This window comes from Corapipo altera, unplaced genomic scaffold (genome assembly GCF_003945725.1).
Source record: "Corapipo altera isolate COAL_440 unplaced genomic scaffold, ASM394572v1 24, whole genome shotgun sequence".
NCBI lineage: Eukaryota > Metazoa > Chordata > Aves > Passeriformes > Pipridae > Corapipo > Corapipo altera.
The window spans coordinates 628,693-651,145 of NW_020884903.1; the positions used below are offsets into that span (position 1 = coordinate 628,693).

Here is a 22,453-nt window from a genome sequence, read left to right on the forward strand (position 1 = left end):
TTAAGGTTTAAATTACTTCCATACATTCTCATTGTAGAAGATTAATTATATTTCTTTTGTTTAATCTCATTAAAGTTCACTTTCATCCGCATCCCTAACATATTTCATATAGATTCTCCTTATCTGACTTTTTCAAAGCCTAGTCATCTCCTCCCTGATGATAAACATATCTTGATTTAGTAGCATATTTAAGTTCTGTCTGCATCTCCCTTGAACAAAATTTGCAACAAAAGAGTAACATTATATTCACAGAATCACAGATTATTCTGAGTTGGGAGTGACTCGCAAAGATCATCCAGTCCAACTTGATATTGACAATATATTTCTTATGAAAATAAATGGACCACACCCTGTTCTTCCTGATAAATGTATCTCTGATCAAAAAACCTTCTTCAATGCCATAATGTTTTCTTTTGTATTTCTTTGTTAAGAGATTTCTTATGCCCCTACCTTGCATCTGTTTGCCCTAAGCAAAAAGTTACCTTTACAGAAGGGCAATAAATTGACAGCAAGTTTCACAGAAACTGGTGTTTCTTCTGAAAAGGATCTATATCCTCAAGAGAGTTCTTAGTTTTGGTCATTTTGTCCATTCAGATTATTCTAACGTTGTATTTACAATAAAAAAATCACTTCCTTCTACAATTTCCAATACAATCTTCTGTACTGAAAAAGTTCCATTACACATCTTCTCCCAAGACTCAGGTAAAAAAATGTTTATTCCAAGACATGATACCTTTGCTTCTTGTTGATATATGAGGAGTATGTGTGTCTGTACATATCTACAAATACCTATCTAAAATATTAAATACCATATCTAAAACTGGGTGGATCAACTAAATAGGTGGACTCTACAAAACATCATAAGAAGAATCAAATTTAATCACATAACTAATCACAAGGTTACTTCTAACTAATTAAAAAAGGAAAACATCTATATTGAGGTGAACTTCAAGTAAAAGTATAGGCAAAAAATGGTACATGACATTGCTGGAAAGCAACTGTCATGTACATCTGAACTGACAACATGTACTTTGGCATTTCCTAATTTTTGCAGAGGTGACTGCACAGCTGTAATAATGTTCTTACTGCATCATTCTTAACTTCCTTGACCCTTCAAAAAGACATGCCCAAATTCAGGAGCATAGGTACAAAAGCCAAAACTCAGCACAGTTGCAAGAAACTTAACTCTGGGAATGCTGCAGGTATCCATTTTACCCAAAACACTAGGAAGTGAGGGGATAAGGTTTATTTTTTGTCTGTATGACAATACATAATAATTGATATAAATATATATAAGTGATAAGTAAATGTATTACTGAGAAAAACAAACTCCTAAATTAAAAATCCTTCTACTTGGGAAAAAAATCACACCACTGCAAGCATTATGTCATCATTTCAATAGAGTTTTAGACTTTTATAGAAGGCCAACCTGAGGCAAAGGTAGCTGAATTGTTCTAATTATTTCACATTATCAGAAATGAACACCAGTTCCAAGTCCTATTCTGCAAAGAAAATGTATCACTTTTTCTAGTGATACATAGAAATATATACTTCTAATATATAAATACACACATGTATACTGCATATATAACAGAATCATATATAACATGTAGAATCATATATACATATACATATAAAGTATAATGAGTCACCATGGATACAATTTTATGGCTATGAAAATGTTGCAGCACACTGATATTTTCTCCTCTTAAGGTAAATTTACTAAAATACAAAGCAATTGTTATTATTGGATAATTAGATAACATTCTAATTGTAAGAAATTATAAAGTGGGGTATCCATTGAATTTTTTTCCATGTAAATGGAAAACAATGAAAAAAAGATCACTCTGGAGTATTCCTGAGATGTAAAACATTTAATTAAGTATCTTAAACTCATGCTCCACATAGGGAAATTTAAAAACTGAAACACGGTATCATACCTAACATAATATACCCTTAACCAATTATATGATTAACGTATTAATTTAACATTACAGTTAAATTCCTTCTGTAAAGAGTCATGTCATAGTTCCAAGAGTTACTCTTAAAATCATATCAAATCATGAGCAGAATGACCAGCCTTTTAAAAAGACATACAAATTAAAAAAACTCTCCCTGTTCCTAGTGTATATATCTTAAGTCTGCCACGTGGTAATAAGGAAACAGGGCATGGAATTGTTTTTAATTTGTTTTGATATGATTAGCTTTGGGAAATGCCAATAGTTCACTATATGTAGATGTTTCACTGCTATTCCAGTTGTGTTCAAGAAACTAGAGGTCAGCTTATCTTCAGTATGTCTATCAGGTCAGCTCTTAATGTAAAGAAGAAACCAGACCAAACAGAAAAAAAAGCAAATAAAAATAGCTGTGGAAACTGTGGAAAAGGAAGTTCTTTCCTTACCAGAGCTTCTCCAGGTCCTTTCAATGTTGCTTCAAAGATCATTGTCTTTGATACTTCATTTTTGGCTCCGATCTATCCCTTTTCTTATACTCCTCTAGGCCAAATCAATCCTTTCCTCCTATATTCCCTACACTCTCTCCACAAGTATGGTACAGCTATCTCTGTGGGGCTCTACTCAACATTTAAGTTTATATGCTATATTTTTATGTTCATGTCAGACTTGTGAAAATCATTCACCACAACATTCAAAGACACCTGATATTAACACTGTCCTTGGCCGGCATAACTAGGTAAGTACAAAGATGAGTTATCATATATATAATTTTCTAGGCTACCTTCATTTCCATTAAAGCAGTTGAAAATTTGCAATCATTTGGCTCCCTGCCTTTGCAGGAAGCAAATCTGGAGAAAAAAGAATAAAATGATACAGAGACAGATCAAGGAGAATGATCAGAGAATAAGAAGAAAGGACTCACCTCCTTTAGTCAGTTTTCCATTTTAGTTTGTTTCAACAGTTAAAGAGGGAAGAGATTTTCACACACTCTTTAGTTCAGATGTCAGTTCCAATATTTGATGCTCGACTGTTCTGAAACACAATCAAAGTGTAGCAGTTAAAACTACTAGCCTGAAACAAGATAAAATTATTAACATGGTAAGGACCTATGTATTCATTAAAAATCACAGCAATATTGAGAGGTTTTATATCAATGTTCCATGGCAAGATTTTCACATGGTACCACACTCCCCTTCTTGCAAGAAAAAAGCACAAAAAAAGAGACTGTAAAATGCTGCATTTGTGGTACCACCTCAAATGTTTTACTCTTTCCGCACAATGCCAAAGAGTTTGTCTGTTTTTTTACACAAAGATGCAAAGAGTAGTGATTGCTCAGTAAATCTCTGCAAGCTCACCTCTCCCCCATTCTCACCCTTCTACAACCTTTTTCTCACGCTACATAAACCATAGAGTCCTTCTACTTCTGTCTGGAAAAGTAGAGGAGAATGGTGAGAAAACCTGAACAACTACCCAGCTATATAAACAGTGCTTCACCACCAGCATTTGATGGGTAGTGGACAATATTGCAATGGCAAGTCACTGCACATTAAAATATATGAATTTTTAAAATTATATAAACTGAAAATACTTATTTCCAAGCCATTTTCTCTCTTGTAAGGAAAATGATATATATGTTTTTCCCTTTTATTTCTCCAGTACTACTTACTCAGACTAACAGAAATAAATGGCTTTCCTCTGTGTTCTATATTTGTGCTATATGAGTCATTGCACTATTTCCAGTTTTGTTTCTCATCACCTAAAGGTCTAGCCTATTTTATTCAGTCTTTTTTTTTAATGTGAACAATTGGTAAGTACAAGCCAGAATAAGCATGAATATTTTGTCTTGTATATGCAGTTAACACCACAAATCAAACTTTTATTTTAAAGCATACTAAAGGAGAAAAAAAAGTGTGACTAAGGGTGTTATACTGAAGATTTATCACTACAATAGCTTGTTTGATATGTTCTTAAGTTATTTTAATCTCTTGATGCTCATTCAAAGAAATACCTTTCCACATCACAGCTAAATATTGGGGATCAGTTGTCATAAAGAACAAGTAAAAATTTTCAGAGCAAAAATAACCTGCAAATATTACAAACTCAAGCTTACAAAACCAAAAGATACTAACCCAGTCAGAGTCTGATGTCCCACTTCCCATTGGCTAGAAAACTTCCTTAAATGAACTCCTTTCGAAGTGGGATGCACATCTTAGTAAAAAGCTTTGGGTTGAAATTGTTCCAAGTAACTGCTAAGAGGACAGGAACTGCCTTTATACGCAGAAAGAGGTTATTTCTGGGAATTCTTTGACCTCTAAAGCACCTGGGGCTTTTCAACAATGAAACAGATGAAGGCTGCAGCCTTCCCTTTGTTACTGTCTTTATATTTATTATGAGTCCTGTTTCCAAGATGAACTAAATTTTGACACTGTTTCAGAGTCTCTGGAATTAATGTTAGGATAGAAACACATTCCGCCAGTACTCCAATGACAGCACTTTGTGTAGAGTTAGCTTGGAGGGCCTGCCTCTCCCCTGAGGTATATAACTGTCTTTAGTGCATTTCTTCTTGATTCTAGAATCAAATTTCTAGTTCTTTCTGTACAGTTGATCTTCCTTGGTTGATTGTGCAGGTTTTTCTGCCAGAAGGGGTAGAAAAATATGTTTAAAATGGAAAATGGAATGATAAAATTATCAGATTGGCAGTGGGACCAAGAGAGAGTATAGAACCAGAAACTGCTTTTAAATTATCTCAGAAATGCACAGATTTCCTGTTGACAGGATGTCTTTTGAGAAAGGCTTTAATTTGACTACAATATTGACTACATCATAACCATTTCAGATTTTCTGTGAGAGTATAAAATTGAAAGGGTTGTAAGGACTTCTCTGAACTCATTGAAACTCCCATGTTTGAAGATTTGCTTGAGAACCTTGCTGAAGCTGGGCTCAGATGGATTTCACTTAGCTGACAACGTTTGCTTGGATAAGAGAAATTTTAACTTGTCAGGTGTATTTAGTGATGACAGAGACACTGAAGCCTAGCAATGTAAAGATATCACCTGTATCACACTAGTGTTAAGCACACTGTAAGCTACTGCCTAACGTGTAAAAAAGATAAAATTTGAGAAGAATCTGTAAGTATATATGATAAGAGTTTTCAGAAATAGTCATGGACTAGTGCGCTTCAAGCTCTGTACTACACATGGTACTATCCATGTCAACAGCCCAAACTAAATCAATATATTATAATAGTTTTAAGAGTTGTTTAATTCTTCATCCATTTTGCTTTTATTCCTTCTTATTTATGTATGTCTCTGCATGCTAGCCTTCTTTGTCCACTTCCCCTATATTTTATTTAATCTTGAGATACAACCAGAAAAGGTTCACACAGCAGGAAGATGGTGATGGTACGTAAAGAATGACTTCTGCATGAGGGACAATGAATAGGGTAAGACTATAAAAAAAGAGAAAATTGAACCATGGGAGATTATGAAAGCATGATGACTGGCATAGAGAGGGTTAGTGACGTTATTTTTTTCAGATTTTTTTCTTCATTCTGCTCAGTGCAAGAGCTAGAGGGCATGAAAAGAAGCTGGTTAGGAGTAACATTCATAATAAGAAAGAAAGTTGAACAAATAAACAAAGTGGGGTGACCCCTTCTGCAACGTGCAGTTGTGCTGTGGAACTGCTGCCACAAGGAGGTCATGGACATCAAATCACACTTTTAAGAGAAGTCTGGAAAAGTGTGGGAAAATTAAATCCCCTGAATTTAGATAACTATAAAAGTTCAGAAACATCCAGCTCAGAAAGAACCAAAGTTCAGGACATCCAGAGGCTATGAGCATTTGTTTGCCAAGTTCTTATATTCTTTCTTTTGATCCCTGATGCATGAAACAGGGCATGGGACAAAAATAATTTTGAAGTTGACATTGCAGCCATTTTTTTTTTTCATGTTGTTTTAGCTAGATTTTGTTGAAAAGAAACTTGAAAAAAGTGTGGAAAAGAACAGGAAAAAAAAGAATAACCCAGAACAGGTACCCAGGGAGGCTGTGGCATCTCCATTGTGGGAGATACTGAACACGCAGTAGAACAAGGCACTCAGCAACTTGATGACTGCCTGTAATTCCTTTCTATGTAAATTATTCTGCAAATATGTAATTCTAAGAAATAGACTATAATCATGTCTGTACCTCTCCTGTGCAGAATACCAATTCTCAGTGTGACCATTATCATGAAACTGAATTTCAGTGCCAAAATGAAGGGCAGGTCTCCAAGAGTTTTATTACACAGTAAACCATTTGACTTCTCTTCTACATGATGCTTCTTTACATTCCTGGTGTTCTTCTGTCATGAACAATTTTTCATTAACAAATATATACTCTAAAGGAAATGGGTCACATTTTTACCTGATATTTTTACTTTCACTTTTTTCCCCCCACCACTTCTCATATTTTTATTAAGTAATTCAGTCAAAGTGCATGACTATCCATTTTTCTGTATGCAATATCAAGATACTGACCTACTTTAACAACTGAAACCTGTTCCATTACAAATGTGTACTTGGAAGGGCTTTATATATACTGTAACCTTTCAATGAAGGTATGTATCTAGGGTGACAAATGGCAGTTATGCCTCTGATGTTGAGAACAGGCCTCTTTCAGAACACGATTTATTGCACATTAAGCCATTAGCATCAACAATTTTTTACTTTTTCAGAAATAGGCAGGAACTTCATGTATTTGCAAATTTTAACAAAATAATAATAAAGAAATTAGGACTGCCTAGTAACTACAGGCAAACAAACTTCTAAAAATTTAATTACAAACATACTAGCACAGTAATAATTGGAATACCATAAAGCTTAGCAATGAACACAAAACTCAACCTTCTTCCTACATAGCCAAGACTGCAATATCACACACACTTACTGAACCTCATTGGTAAAATTAACAGTCTCCCTCAGACAATTAAAAATCATGCTGAGTACTCAGCCACAGTAAATTACAAATATAATTAAGTAAATAATAAGAAAGCCCAAGTCCCTACTTAAATATGCTGCCAATTCAGCTAATCCAAGCACAGCAAATATTAATGCAATAATTCAATGTCTACAGCTCAGCTTCTGATCTACAGTAGTAATAACACACTAAGATTTTGTCCATACTCAGAGCAAATCACTTATTTTCCCCAAGACATCAAGAGCACCATGTTACCATAATAAACTGCTCATATCTTCCATCATCCTGCCAGGGAAGGCGGGCTGAGAAGTTGAGCACTTTTAGTCTGATTGTATTTGGCACCAGTTATAGTGACACAGTCTTTTGACTATACTTCACTCTAAACTGAAAAGAAGCCAACCTGAAGGTGTTTAATGATAAAGGATTAAAATCAATGCCAATTAAAAGGCTCTGCAAAATGTGATTTTTAATTACGCTACTTTAGGAAGTGACTAGATAATCACTATTGGCATTCCCTTCTTTCTGTGTCCAAAGCACAAACAATTTATACCTTGGAAAAAACTTCTGATTTCAGCAGCTAGCACACCAATGAGAAAAAGTTTAAAGTTCTGAATTAGTGATAACTACTATGCAAGAAATGAAATGTGTCTAAAATTTTGCTGACAGCACATCACTTTCCAATAATATGCACTAGTGTTGATATTTGCTGGTATCTGTTTACAAGCTCACAGAGAAAGGATTAAATAAAATTTAATTAATTCAAACTTAAATATGTATTTATATCACTCTACAGCAGTGTGTGAATGGCAGACATTTCACCATCTCACCGCAGTTGTATTATTCTCAGCCCAACCTCATAAATATTAATTGCCTTTGAAACTGAGTTATAAGTCTGTACACGAGATAAAGGAAAAATCCCAAGCACAGGCTTTCCCTCAACATCAATCCACAGGAGGAATAAAATATTCTTTATGAAATGTTCCTGCATCAGCACCAGTGGGAAGTTCTGCAGTCTATTCTAGTTGGAGGTAAATGGTTTTAATTTGCTCTTCATTGTAACTGAAAGAATCAGTTATATAAAGCCTTAATATTTCCAAACCTGGTTTTAGTAAGAAGCTTTCACAGCTCCTCACCCAAGATTGCCCCACTGTGAGATTTTCATGCTATGTGCATGAAGAAATTGGCTCTGAAGCAGGCAGAAAACATAAACAGAAGCAAATTAAAAAAAAAAAAAGAAACCCCCAATTTTCTGTATTCACCACCCCTCTGAGAAGCCTATGTACATTAAACAGAAATAGTTACAAAACACTAAACTAACAACTGTGCTAAAGGGTTGAGAGAAAGAAAAAATTCTGATTGCAACCAGTGAGAGAGCAAAGAAAGAAAGAAAGGCCACAGGCAACACCTATGACCACTCTCACTCTCACAGCTGCTGCATTACTCCTGTCGATAACCTCTCACACTACCTTGCTTGTGTCTGACTGACACAGGTACTTCCAGTGAGCTGAAACTCTCGCTCCATACTGACTGTGGAGGAAGAGCCAAGCAGCTAACACAAACAGCCTTGCAGCTGCTGCAAAGAGGTCAACAAAGAATGAGACGTCTAGACCTAGCAAGGTGGCATCTGGCACATATGCACTATTATCTCAGTTTCACACAGAATCACAGAATCAATTAGGTTGGAAAAGACCACTGAGATCATCAAGTCCAACCTATGACCTAACACCACCACTTCAACTAGACCATGGCACTAAGCGTCACATCCAGTCTTTTCTTAAACATGTCCAGGGACAGTGACTCCACACCTCCCCTGGGGTGCTCAATCACTCTTTCTGTGTAGAACTTCTCCCTAACGTCCAGCCTACACCTGCCCTGGTGCAGCTTAAGACTGTATCCTCTTGTGCTGTTGCTGCTTGCCTGGGAGAAGAAACTGACCCCCACTTGCCTACAACCTCCTTTCAAGTTAGTCATGAGCAATGGAAGAAAACACGTAAAAAAGTCTCATGAAATTTGTAGAGCACATTAACAGGTCAGTCAGTCGGTCCTTTGCTCCTAAGTAAGGAAGGAAACGAGACAAAAATTTTAGCCCATGATTATTATATATAAAATAATTTTAGTCTGAAGTACTGAATAGAGACTCATTAATCCAATCCCTCTTATCTGATAATTGCATATATGGAGAAATATTTATTCACACCACATATGTGAGGGAAGTTTCTGCATTGCACCTGCATATTCAAGTGAAATGTTACAAAAAAAACCCAACTACAATCTTTTTCTTTCACATACTGTCATACATTCTATAGAATTTATGACTAAAATATCTGTATATCACAGAAGTGCTTGTAACCCAACACAGGTTTAAAAACGTCTGTACCTCAAATAACATTTCCACTAGTGTATAATAATCCTTCATAAATTACACTGGTTTCCATTTTTCTCACGGTCTTTACATTGCATTGATTCACCCTTACTTCTGTAGGTAGCATGGCAAGAATTACCATGTTTTTAAACTGCTCTAAGTTTTCATCTCTCTCTTCCTCAAAATAATGATAGGTAATAGAAGACAGGAAACAAAAAACATGGTTTACTGTTTTTCATGGTACACAGTGAAAAGTAGACAATTTCAAAGTACATCTTCTGGAACCTGCATATGAATTTTAAACATGTCCAGCTCATGTTTTTATTGCATGAAGTCCTACTCCTGCAATCATCAAAATTCCCTTTGCTTTGAAATGCTGAAAAACTGCTTCCAGCCTAAATAGCAATCATGAGGCATTTGAGCAGTTTTTGATACTGAACAAAAAAATGGCATCCAGCTGTTGCAGGGAGAAATTCTCAATTACACAGTTGGTTGAAAATGTGCTGCATAGTTAAGAACTCTACTTGTGCAGCACTATTAGGAATCTGAAAACAGGGGGATACTTTGATAATCTAGTCATAATTTTTCATAAAGGTTACATTTCTAGTAACACAAATGAATCTGTGTGACAGACCATCTGTCAAAATATTTAAGAGCACATTTATTTCTTTTTATCATTTCCTGGTGAAAAAAAGTCCTCTCCCTTTTCCTTCATGTGGTTCACTTTCACAGTGCTTTGGAGACAAAACTAAACCTCACTGCATATTATATATATATATATACCAATATATGTATATATATCCTCTGCATATTTATATAAAGCCTCTGTGTGTGACAGAGATTTTCCCTGAAAATTTTCATGGTTAAAACATCTGGCTAGGTACTGGTTTTTGCATACAGTGCACCGTTTTTTTGTTCAGTCATCATCCATTGGCTATACTTAAACTCAGACCTTCAAACCTGCTGAACAGGGCTCTGAATATTATATTGGATGTGGAAAAAAGAAGCTGTCAACAGAAAATTCATTATCTTTCCATCATGCTACACTGGGTGGTAAAATGAGAAAAGTTTACTCCTGCATGAATTCCCACCAAACTGAACGGTCTTTGTTAGTCAAGTCATGGCAGGGGTTATGTCCTGCACAAATAAGCATTCCTTTTGTTGGCAGAGAAATAGCTTTTTTTTTTTTTTTAAATCAGCATAAACCATGTATTTTTCCATCTTGTCAAGTTGAGAACAAAAGACCTAAGCAAGTTCGAACTACCTTGTCAATAGAGATGATTCAGAAGTCTGCAAATTAGGCTTAAATTAAAGCAAGTATATGTATGTATGTGCATGTTCCTAGTGCACATATAAGCAAGTCAAAAATTACAGTTTACAAAGTTTATTTTTATTAGCTGTAAATTATTTGGTTTTTTTCCTAAAAAAAAAAATAAAAAATTAACAGACAATATTTTTCTCTTTATTTTGTGCTACTAAGCAAGGTGTATCAAGACAATTTCATGGAATCATGAATGTGGTACCTTAGTCCCAGGAGTTTGCTGCTGGCCTATCACTGTTCACACTGGCTGCCTATATTGCTGTTGATTTGAATGGGACCATAGGTTGAAGTAAAAAGCCTTTTAAGAATTCCACACAATGCAATCGGGTTTATCATATCTAGTTAGACAAGCCCTGGTTTTCAATTACATTTTACTGTGACAAAATTGGAAAAAAAATCACCTATTCAGGAGAATTTTTATACATATTTTTTTTGATTACAGATTTCACAGAGTACCAGTAAGCAAGAGAACTGTACAAGGACAAAGAGAGAACACAACTCCTGTAACTGTGTGTTGTTTTTTGCTTAATTCCTTTATTAACTGCTTGATTAGTTAGTTTGTGCAGTACCTAGGAAATGTAAAGCAGTAATAAGTGCTAATTAATAATTTAAATAATATACAACTACTGTAGCAAATTGTACAAACATAGCAAAAAAAAAAAGAACTGCATAATGATGAAGAATGAAGCTTACAATGCTCACAAACTTCCTTCATTAGGAAAAACAAAACAGGAAAGCAGTCATAGGCAGCAAGCAGTAGGCTGTAGCTGCAGAAAGCCTGCTTCATGGGGAGCAACAGAAGCAAGAGATGAGGTGAATGAATGATACTAAAAGCACTGCCCAACCGCTTGTATTAAGGACAACATACGGTGGAAAAGAAGCAGAACTGCAAGGGAAAAATGACAGTTTCATTGAATTGTAAATGAGAGGTAATAATTTCAACATCCACTGTGACAGACTACTTCTATGTCTTATTATAAGCTCTGCTGGATGTTGCTTTAAACCAATTAATAAGAGGAACCAGTTGATGCAACAGCATCTAGTGCAGTAAGTTTGGAAGTGGAAAGGTGCTTCTGCTAGTGCTTTCTGGTGACCTAATGAACCTGCTCTAACTGGAACAGCAGTTTCTGCTGTCAGAACAACTTAAAAGCTGAGTGATAAAGAGGAGACAGCATTTATCACTTTTTCCAAGTCCAAAATCATGCATAAATGGATGAAGCAAATGGAACAGAGTACCTAGTGAGGGTAAAAAAGCAGGAAAAATCATCTACTGGTATGAAACACACAGAAAGGACAGAGAGATCTGCTACTCTAAGAATAAAGCTATTTTGAGTTCTATGAAAACACCTGCAATGGATGAGAAGAAAGAAAGCCTTCACATCATTTATGCCAAAAGTTAAACACTTGATAGTTAAGAAGAAAGAAAGAATAAAAAAGAAAGAAAGGAAAAGGAAGGAAGGAAGGAAGGAAGAAAAAAGAAAGAAAGAAAGAAAAAATTAAAGTATTCTGCAGGTGAAAACAAAAATACTGTGACTTTCAAAGTTATGCAATGAGTAATAATGATAGTTTAAATGTACAGTTAGATGTTAAAAGGTAAAACTAATAGGAGAAAAGATGAAAAATCAAGTTAACATATGCATCATCATAAATAATAATATTAATTGTATTAAATACTATTATTTCTATGATATAAAAAGTTTTCCATATGATACTAAAGAAAGATTTAGTGCAACTTTATGAGAAGATACATTTCACTTCCTTATTTTTTGATTGGTTTATTTTCTTCAGCCTGGCAATATACACAAAACAGTCTGCAGAGATGATTTAGTAGCACAACATATAAGTGTTTTTTTACCTTGCTTTAAATATAGAGAATGCTGAAAATTCCAACAGATGCATATATTAAGAGAGAAAGAAGCCAAAACTATTTTGCAATTCCATTGTTAAGTTTGTCTAATAATGCCCAAAATGTCCGTCAGAGTTCATCTGCAATTTTCAATTAATTTTCTCTGGCACGTTATTATCTCTTTTTGTATTTCATTCTTGTTATCTTGTCCTACTGAGTCTTCCTTTTCCTAGTTTGGGGAATTTTAATTATTTATTATTTATTACATTCTCTTTCAGATCTAGTGCTAAAGCAAGCAAGGATAAACCTTTCTAGGTACTCTGTATTTTATATTGTTTACCATAATTAGAGCCAAGTATCCAGGAATCAGTTTTATTATTCTGGAAGGTATTAGAGCACCCTCTTTCTATGGTGAATCTTAAAATGAGATGTAAATCAGAGTTTTAACTTAATGGTAATGGAATGTAGGAAAAATTAGTTAATGAGTTGAAACCCTCAGTGGAAGTGCCAGGTCCTCAGCACCAACTGCTTCAGTGCACTGACCCCATCCTCTTCTGCTGAGGTAGCTTCTGAGCAGACACAGATATTGCCTGTGACACCAAGAGTCCAAACACCTTGCTGACCATCATTTGCATTTTTGGTACTTGTACTTTTTTGCTCGCAAAAAGTACATACGTCATCTCCACATGATGACAACAATCAAGTAGTTAGTAACCAAGAGGAAGCAATTCTTCAAGTACTTTTGTAATTTTGTCCTCTATCAAGCCACACTGGAGTAATAGAGGACTATCCTAGACTCAGGTTGCTGAGGGGGAACAGGCATTTTTTTAGTGGTCATGGTTGTCATTTTGTTAGTGGTCCTTCCCTTCCAGATGATGCCTCCAGACACAGAATACATCATAAGATGTATTATGCTTAGATTAGAGTTTTATGCTGAAATGATGAGGCAAGAAGGTATTTTCCTTCATGAAAGCTGAAGTTAAGGCTCCAGAAGCCATTTTTCATCTGGCTTATCTAAGCCCTACTGAAGTAAAAAGAGGGTCAGCAGACTTCATCATATTTAGAGCATAAGGAAGTGCATCTGAGCATTAATTGCAAAACCTTTGGGTCTTTTTTTGTTGTTTGTATTTCACAGTCCTTCCAGAAGATAACACTACACAAGTGCACACCTTTGGTTTCTTCACACTTTAAAGCTCCACTTTATTTAGGTTGGCATCTTTTGCAGTTATTTCAAGTTTTGTAAATAGATTGTAATTGTATGTGTATATATCTTAGTGAAAGAAAAGGTTTTTTTAATTATTTTTTGCTACCGTCTGAAAAAACTCCAGTCAACAGACCTTGTGTTTTGCTAGCTGAACACAAAGACCTACACGTACTAAAACTTGACCATGCGGGACATGGAAGGACCATTTTATGCACAAAGTGACATATGAATTGCTCAGCTTTGACCTTGTGCATTTATGTGCCCCCACACAAAGAAGAAAATTAGTTGGGGCAATTTTACCAAGTTTTCACAGGAATAAATAGTTAATTTTTAGTGTCTCTGAGCTAACAAATCTCATAGAATTCCCCTAGAATTCAGAAAATACCATCAACAGATGAATCTTCATGACACGCTACAAAAATGTTTATTGTTTAAGCCTATGATGACATACTGGGTGCTACACGGTGCATGACTCATGGTCCTAATGAAGACTTTGTAACAGAACTGGCAATATCCTAAGTATACTCATCATCGTTTTGCCAGATCATTTGGTAAATAATGGCAAATAACAACCTTAGGATGGAAAGCCATCCTCAAAACATCATCAAGTTGTTTCTCAGATGCCTTTTGTCTTCTTCCATTTTTTAAATAGTCAACTAATTACTGTGACAGAGAAATCAGTTCTTGATATGAGAAGATTCCTTCCAACAAATTCCCTGAATGAGTACAAAGTATTTTCTATTTTAATTTTCCCAACCTATATAAACTCCATAACCTTCTAGAAATATTCTTCTACTATCTGGAACTTTGTTGCTACTGACTTTTCAAATTCTCTTTTTGTTAACTATGTTTCTCCAAAGTCCTACTTAAAATGTAGTAATATTTATAAAATAACATATTCAGAGATTTTTTTTTAACATAAGCTCTTGAGGAAGTGATTAATAAATCCACTGGGAAAATAAGCAATTAATGACTTTGGCATTCTCTCTATATAATGTTGGCTGAATGTCTGAATGTGTTCACTTTGTTCCTTTGCAGTCTGAGCTGTTGATTGGTAACATTGGCTTCTGTCTGCTACATTACAGAAGACATCAGATCAGAGATGTCCACGTTACTGAACGCAAAATACCAGAACAATACAGTATATAAGTAGCAGCACTTGAATAATTCTCTGTTGTAGCAGCCACTTGTAATATAAACATCAAATGCACAGACTTGATTGATTTTGATGAATAAATTTTCTGTTCCAGACTTCCTCAACAAACCATGACTGTCTAGGTGTTTAGCAGCTTTTGTGCAGAATCCATCACTAAATGGTATCTTTCACTTAAATAAGCTGGCACTCAAAACTTCTAATTATGGCACATCATAGGCATGGCTAGAATGGTCAGACTGTCCAACCATAAGTCCTAGCCTGTGATTTCTAAAGAAACTTTCAGATGGGAGAAACGCTCCTTTAAACTGACATAGATTGCACTGAGGTTCCTCTTATCAAAAAGTTAAAAACTAAGCGATGAGTCAAGTGTAAAGACTTGAAGAAACAAAAGTTTGACGTAAAAATTCAAATCACTGCACTGAATGCTGAATTAATTTTATTAATAGTTTTTCAATTAGACTTCTGGCCCAAAGCAATAGAAGTACTTCACTCAGTATTTAAAAATGTGTCATCATTATAAATGGTAAGTTTTCCCAAAAAGAAGACACAATACCTCTTCTTTTAAAATCATTTTAACAGGAAAGCAAAACAACTTTATGGGAAAAAAAGTCTTTATTTTGAATGCAACTACAGTGAGTACTGGTTTTCTGTTCAAGAAAACAGTATGATGAGGTTTTAAATAGTTTCCAAGCATTTTTTTGAGTAACCTGTAGAAATAAATTTGTGAGCCTCATTTTTCATTTGCAAGCAGAATGAGTCACAGCTAAAGATTTTTAATGATTTTTAAATCTTTAAACATTTTTAATGCACTCTTTGTAAAAAACATCAGATCGTGACATCACTGCATACAATTTGCATTCATTGTAAATTGCTTTTATAAAGAAATTCCTATTGCAATTGCATAAAACTTAGTAAAACAGAATTTCACCAGGTGTCTTCACCATGATTTGCTTCGATTTTTTTTCCCGTTATTAGGCTAGTAGAAATTAGCCTTGTTACTTGGCTGAACATTTTGTGGCTTTCTGGAAAAATAGGTTTTTCAGTTGAAGTTCTGGAGCACAAGACGAACAATCCAGTAAAACCTCTAAACTAAGTCTGACTGTAATATGTATCTGCTGTTCTGCTGATTACGATGCCTGTTGAAATATTCAAACCAATCGCATCAGGACATGAAACATAAATACCAATATGCTGTTTATTGAACTCAAACAAGTCTTCCTACACATTACTCAGAATCACTATTGTGCAGTACCTTTACTGAGTCCCAGCACCAATAAGCATGGTATTTTAAAGTTGGCCAAGCCAACAAAAAATTATACACTAACCCATCTGATTTATCAAGTCTGATTGCAACAACAACCAAACCTTCCTTACAACTCCGTTATCCTCAGCTGTGCTCCAAGAACACAATTTCTTGGCCCAGAGAGTGCTGGTGAACGGGGTTGCATCCAGTTGGCGGACGGTCACCAGTGGTGTTCCCCAGGGGTCAGTGCTGGGCCCAGTCCTTTTTAACATGTTTATCGATGATTTAGATGAGGGGATTGAGTCCATCATCAGCAAATTTGCAGATGACACCAAGTTGGGAGGGAGTGTCGACCTGCCGGAAGGCAGGAGGGCTCTGCAGAGGGATCTGGATAGACTGGAGAGATGGGCTGACTCCAATGGAAAGAAGTTCAACAAGGCCAAGTGCTGGGTCCTGCACTTTGGCCACAGCAACCCCCTGCAGCGCTACAGGCTGGGGACAGAGTGGCTGGAGAGCAGCCAGGCAGAAAGGGACCTGGGAGTGCTGATTGACAGGAGGCTGAACATGAGCCAGCAGTGTGCCCAGGTGGCCAAGAAGGCCAATGGCATCCTGGCCTGCATCAAGAACAGTGTGGCCAGCAGGACCAGGGAAGTGATCCTTCCCCTGTACTCTGCATTGGTGAGGCCACACCTTGAGTATTGTGTTCAGCTCTGGGTCCCTCAGTTCAGGAAGGATATTGAGGTGCTGGAGCGGGTCCAGAGAAGAGCAACAAGGCTGGCAAAGGGCCTTGAGCACAAGTCCTATGAGGAGAGGCTGAGGGAGCTGGAGTTGTTCAGTCTGGAGAAGAGAAGGCTTAGAGGCGACCTCATCACTCTCTTCAACTACCTGAAGGGAGGTTATAGCCAGGTGGGGGTTGGTCTCTTCTCCCAGGCAACCAACAATAGGACAAGGGGACATGGGTTCAAGCTCTGCCAGGGGAGGTTTAGGTTAGATGTTAGGAAGAAATTCTTTACAGAGAGGGTTATCAGGCATTGGAACGGCCTACCCAGAGAGGTGGTGGATTCACCATCCCTGGAGGTTTTTAAAAAGAGATTGGACGTGGCCCTTAGTGCCGTGATATAGTAATTGGAGTTGGATCAGAGGTTGGACTTGATGATCTTGGAGGTCTTTTCCAACCCAATCTATTCTATGATTCTTTTTGTCTTGGAAGAATTTTCTTCTCAAGAATAATTATCAGTATGAATGTTCTGTAGCAATGTCCTCATTAGATCTGACCAGCAGCCAGTGTACCTGAGTATCACATCTGCAACAGACACCAAAGCCAGGAAAGTCAAAGAAAATCCAAGTCATGGAACTGTTGCCATGTGCCTTGCAGTAGCACAGCTGATCTACTTCAGTTCCCAAAGGTCCTGCTAAGGTAACGCACATGATTGAATTGCTGACCTATAGCAAATCTACCCCATCTATGCGAGTTATTACCTTTTCTATCTCTTCTTTGCTCACTATCAAAATTAAAATCTCTTTTTCTATAGTCACATTTTCCCCCAGTTCTTTCTTCCATTTTGAGGAAAAAAAAAATACAATTGAAAAGTGTCAACTTGTGATGGGCAAGAAATTATTGAAGAACACTCAATATCTTGAGATCCTAAACGTTAGAATACAGAAATGCGAATGAATAAAGGATTTTGCATGTAAAATACTGAACTGCTATCATATCAGTTTTGAAACCAATTCACTGATGTGTCATTCCATACAAGGAGATGAACTGGCATACCACAATTGACAATTTCATTGGAAGTACTGAACTGGAAGCTATTAAGAACGTAATCAAAAGCTGAGGCAATTATATACAATAACAAAGACGATAGTGTTTCTATGGCAGTTGCTAATGTCATAAGTTGCTCAGCACTACAGCAAGCAAGTGTACCCTCTTTGCAACAAACTAGACGGAGATGTCCTATGCACTTCTGGCATCTGTTTCTCTCTGACATAAAGAGAAAATATCAGAAGAATTTCTGCTGTGCACTTGTCAACCTTTGTCTTGGAATTCTGCTGTGTTTAATTATTGTATACAAACATATTGAGAAAGTTAAAACAGGTATCGGACAAAGTAATCATGTTACAAGATACAAAAGAAATTATAAATATCCCAACTCAAATAACAGTATACTTTTTCTTTAAAAAAAAGCAAACATCTATCACGTAAAATAGTGTTTGCTTAAGTTTTCATGAAGCATCAAAAAATTAGCAGTTTGTCTTTTTTTTAACCACCCAGTTTAACCCTGTTTCTCTGAAATTCAATTTCTTATGCAGGGCTCTCACATCCTTTATATTCTATAGAGTATCTACACAACCTGTACTTCTCCAAATCACAGCTATTTCAATCCTACAAAGGAGTCCTGTTCACTCCAGTTTAACTGTCCTTTTAGTATTTTAAGATAGCTGTATGCATATAGATAAATTCACAATGCCTCTAAACATAAAATCTGGGTATAACCACTTCACAGTTCTGCCTGTACAAAGCTGTATATGTAGTGGTATGTCTACCTGCAATAGAATAGTACTGATCTCAGGTTAGCCAGTTCTTCAGATCCAAGGGAAGTTTGCATCCCATCACCAGCAGAGGGTTCCACAGTAAAGGATGATTAATGATTTTCCTACTTTTTCCTTTTCCAGGTTGTTCACATTTTCACAATTTGGAAATAAATTGCATAGTTTAATCTGCCAATGAGTCATTTGCTATGAGTACCAGACACACACAAGGAGGTCAGAAATTCTAATAGTGCTGATTACAACACAATTACTGACTCATTTTGCCTTCCTTTAACTATGCAGAGAGCTGTACAGAACTGGTTGGTGTGTCTACGTGTTCAGAAGATACACATTTATTTTTGTCACATGAGGCAGATATGTGCTGTGCTGGTGGTGTGGGACTGGATCACAGTTTTTAAGGATTCTTTTAATGTTTGCGTTTCTTTTAACAATTCTCCATAGTGGGACTCGTTTGGGGTTTTTTTAATAAATGTATGATGCCTAGAACCATAAGCCTTAGATTGTTGATCGGACTTCCCACATACTGCAATGACCTCCGCATTAAACGGCAGCACCATAATAGTATTAGGAGCCTTTTTTGATGGCAATGCATTAATGAAACAAAGCTCCAATTCACAGTTTAAGCACATGAGAAAAAAAAAGCCAGCTAAAGCAGGGGAGAATGCTACTGAAGCAGGAAATGCTTTAATACCAGATGCAGCTGAGCTCCTTCAATAGAGCTCACTTTGACTGCAAGATGAAGAGATGGATGAGATGGAATTCAGTCAGGACTGAATCAGACTGGTAGGGATATCTGTCAAGTATTTGGGTTTAATTTGGCTTTGCACAACCTAGGGATTGTCCTTGGTGGGTTAGACAGGTTTTCACATAGATAATTGTATATGTGTGTTTCCGATTAAAATGAATTTCACTCAAAAATGTCAAGAAAAAATGTATTATTAGATCAAATTAATACTTCAGAGTCTATTTTGCAAAATATTTTTTCGGTATACACAGAACAGTACTTAAGCAGTTCTAAGAAGGAGTATCTCCCTTTGACTTCTAGAGCTATATGTAGTGTAATAAAATGGCCTACCTGAACAGAGCATGGACTCTGTCACAGAAAAGATGGTATGGAACTTTTTAATGTTAACTTTATTTGCAGAATAGACACTGGTTTTAAGGATAGGGGTAAAAATAATTTACCAAGTCTCAGTCATCTGGCACATAGCCTAGATTTCAAACTTTCAAAAATTAGAGCACAATTAAACATACTATTCCAGCAGCAGCATCATGACACACAAGATTTTCCACCTGCAGCTTCCCCTCAGCTGCTCACAAGCCCCTTCCTGTTAGACTTGACAACTCAACTGCACCTGTAGCCACTCTCTAATCCAACCCCACCAAATGCAGTTTAGCTTGAACTCTTTTTATTATTTCTTCATTATTTAAAACAGGCCTTTTTTGAGAGAACAAGGCTGGGGAGCAGCCAAACTTCATAAGCATATTGGAGTTGATTTTACTAAGCATCATCCAAACTACACACTCCTCTGAATCACAAAGAAAAGCTGCTACATCAGAAAAAGGATTAATTACTTTCAAGATAAAACAAGAAGCAATTACAGATAACATGATCTCTCATTTTAGGTCTTCTTTTAGACACAGAATCTCTGAAATAAAAACAGATTAATTCATTGCCCCTTACTGTCTTTTTAAAAGCTCTTTTGAAATACTACACTATTTTATTTCATTGTATTGAACAGGTGTTACATTTTACAAAGGCTGAACAAATTTACAGTCTACCAAAGTAAAAATGAGCAATTTATCATTTATGAAGCAGATAATTCACAGTCCCTTAACAATTTTTTAACACTTCGATTCTCCTGCACTTTGGATTGAAACCTATGTGCTTAATTCAATTCAAATTATCTTTTATGCCCATTTTTCCTGTAATCAAACAGTGTCCCAGTTAAAGCAAATTACATATATATTAATGTTTTGAAAGTTATTTGTAATAAAATTATATTAAAGATGCAATTATGAATCTTAAAATTTCAAATTCATGCTGCATGTTGAAATAGTTTATCTGCAACAGTCATGAAAGGGTAAAGATATAAATATATCATGATTTCATAAATAGAGCTTTTGGAGATATTTAATGATAATCATATTCCCTGCATGTTATATAATCAGTAAAGTTGGTTTTTTTCTGACTATTTTGAGATGTTTATTTTCTCTTGAATTACATATCTAGTCAGGAGATGGCTGCTAATTTCTAGTAAATTTTCCCCTAGATAAACACGGTTGGTTTAACATCTTTTAAAAACTACTGCTGTTTTTGCAGGTTATAGTCCACATTTGAAGGTGTATGAAAAGCAAAGGAATTTCATAAGAATCCCCCAAAAGCTGCCAGAAATTCAATTTTTCCTATGTAGAGTTGGATACAATAAAAAGGTGACACAACCAGCAGTGAAAATGCAGCTGTTCTTGAACTCCTTTTTCAACAAACCGATGAAACAATGCTTATTCACACTCGGCACTTCAGGGAAATATTAACAGTTTCCTAAAACATAAATGGAAGAAGGTCTTACCTTGATACTATCTGAGTTTGAAGTTGTAAGTATTCTGACATGATTGCCACTTCCTTAGCATGAGAGAGAAAGCCAACATTCCCACATTTCAACATGGATGCTGAGAATATAGAGCTAGAAAGACCTCTGTAATAGATTATCACATCTGACACGTTTAATCAGTTTTGACACACAGCCTCCTCCTTTTGCCAGTCCTAAAAAGATTGTCCTTGAAAGGGCAAACAAACTCTGGACTTCTGAAGGAACAAAGATTACTGTAAATCCAGGTGAGGGAGCGTATCTTCCCATAGGCCATCTTTTCTTTTTTTTTTTTGTGTGGAGAAAATGGAGAAAAATTGCCTGTCGCAAGATTGTGTGCTTGGATCTGTCCTATTTTAAAGCTTTATAAATGCAGCAATTCAAAGGACTGTTGCTTATAGCAACAAAAAAAAGATAGGACAGATGGAGAGGGGTAAAGCATTACTGCAAACCCATCATTGTGCTTAGCAAATTTACACCCTGAGAGTATGTTGGGGTTTGATAAAGGAAGCAAATGACAAACATTAATGGTGCAGTAATGATGTCAGTGCCGTTGCTGGTCAGTGTTCACGTATCCTAAGTCACCCTTAAGAGGCCTTCTATAATTTAAACACAGGCACTTATCTCTCAAAAGTGTGTCTCAAGCCCATGGACTGATAAGGCTTTTTTTTTTTTTTTTTAATGGACAGCAAATAAATTCGCTATCAACTAATTACCTCACTATGTTTCATTTTACTTAGAGATAAATATTTCCAGGCATAAAGTAGTAAATATTACCAAGGAAAATAAAAATGTTATCACTAAAGATCAGCCTTTCAGTAAAACCAGAGCAAGCTGAACAGCTATGATTGTGCCAGCACATGCTTTTCATATGATAGAAAATAATACATTATATAATAACTGCATAACCATTACCTAAGAAAACATGAATTTTCAGTGATGGCACAAACATGTTTTCAATTGATCTACAGCAGTAGATAAGATCTGACTAACTACAAAACAACCTGACCAAAGTGTACACATAATTTGTTTGAGGTCAACAGCAACATCAAAGGATCAGAGTTCTCCATCTACAGTTCTCCACCTACTGGCAAACGAAGTGAAGCTACCCTTTCATCACCAGTAATTTCTGCTGCTAAGACAAGGAAAATTATTTTTGGCAAATTCTTATGAAGAATTGATTTTTTATTACCACTGTTATCCCTGCTGTTGGTACATCTTTTCTCTCTTCAGTAATACATCCACAGTAGTCCTCAATGTTTATTCTTCCACA

At 36.0% G+C, this 22,453-nt stretch overlaps 1 protein-coding gene across 8 annotated transcripts in view; it reads right to left on the reverse strand.

Annotated features, from left to right (window-relative positions):
• The window catches only part of DLGAP1 (DLG associated protein 1), a 410,369-nt gene that overhangs the window by 259,389 nt on the left and 128,527 nt on the right, over positions 1–22,453 (reverse strand). For 6 of the 8 annotated variants that reach the window (XM_027650828.1, XM_027650832.1, XM_027650829.1 and 3 more), the window contains one exon: positions 2,878–2,987. The gene's annotated coding sequence lies outside the window, so the exon portion shown is untranslated. Of the gene's footprint in view, positions 1–2,877; positions 2,988–17,329; positions 17,419–22,453 lie in introns of those variants that run through there. The other 2 variants (XM_027650833.1, XM_027650834.1) reach the window with 2 other exon arrangements.